Below are 1,219 nucleotides of genomic sequence, written 5' to 3'. Positions count from 1 at the left end.
TGTTGTTATTCTATGAAGATAATGATAAGAGAGGTATTAGAAATGGAGAGGTCACAGTAGCCACTCAGGTAGCTCAGAACGCTAACTGGATATTCTGCAAAGCACTGAACTACAAATATGCAGTCCAGCCCAAAACTAAAACACTGATTAATGACAATACTAACTCATAAAAGCTTTAGAAATAATAATATAACCAATCAAGGCCATCTTGCGTCCCTGCGTATGTGCACCTAATCTCAGCTGGTCCGCCCGAGACCCCCTGAGCGCCAACCCTATCCCCCCGCGTGGTCCCATTTCAGCTCCAACAAGATGAAAGAAACTATCATGAACCAGGAGAAACTCACCAAACTGCAAGCACAAGTGCGCATTTGTGGGAAAGGAACTGCTCCCCAAAAGAAGAAGGTGGTTCATAGAATGGCTACAGCAGATGATAAAAAACTTCAGTTCTCCTTAAAGAAGTTAGGGATAAACAATATCTCTGGTACTGAAGAAGTGAATATGTTCACAAACCAAGGAACAGTGATCCACTTTAACCACCCCAGTATCTTAAACGCTACCCAGTATCTTAAACCAACTTGGTGCAGTCTGACTAGTTGAAGAAAGACTGGCTGAAACTCTGCCCACTTGCTACCAGAGAGGATGATGATGATGAAGTTCCAGATCTTGTGGAGAATTTTGATGAAGCTTCCAAGAATGAAGCAAACTGAATGGAGTCAACTTCTAAAGAAGATAAAACTTGAAGAAGTTACTGGAAGCTGCTATTTTATATTATGACTGCCTTTTAATATTTTGTTCATGGATCTGATAAAATCTAGATCTCTAATATTTTTAAGCCCAAGCCCCTTGGACACTGCAGCTCTTTTCAGTTTTTGCTTATACACAATTCGTTCTTTGCAGCTAATTAAGCTGAAGAAGCCTGGGAATAAAGTTTGAAACAAGGTTAATAAAGTTCTTTGACTAGGGAAAAAAATAATATAACCAATCAAAATATGTGACATGTCGTACAAGATAATGGCCATTTTTTATGAGTAGGCAGATTACCCCCTGTATATAAAATGAATGCATCCAAGGAGAACTGTCCAGTAATCATTCGTGATAACATTCAGACTTCCTATTTAAACTCTTTTCCCTGGACGCATTCATTTTATATGCAGGGTAACAGGAATGTAGCTGCTATGGTATCTCATATGCTGTGTTAAGACACAGGAAACAAACGTTT

General features: G+C 39.2%; 1 pseudogene; it reads left to right on the top strand.

Moving 5' to 3' along the window:
- The first annotated feature begins 300 nt into the window (after positions 1–300).
- LOC116625414 lies at positions 301–707 on the top strand (annotated as a pseudogene).
- Positions 708–1,219: the final 512 nt, after the last annotated feature.

The sequence above is a fragment of the Phoca vitulina genome, unplaced genomic scaffold (assembly GCF_004348235.1).
Source record: "Phoca vitulina isolate PV1807 unplaced genomic scaffold, GSC_HSeal_1.0 scaffold78, whole genome shotgun sequence".
Lineage (NCBI taxonomy): Eukaryota > Metazoa > Chordata > Mammalia > Carnivora > Phocidae > Phoca > Phoca vitulina.
The sequence above is the reverse complement of the archived record's forward strand: the minus strand, read 5'-3'. Positions and strand labels throughout refer to the sequence as shown.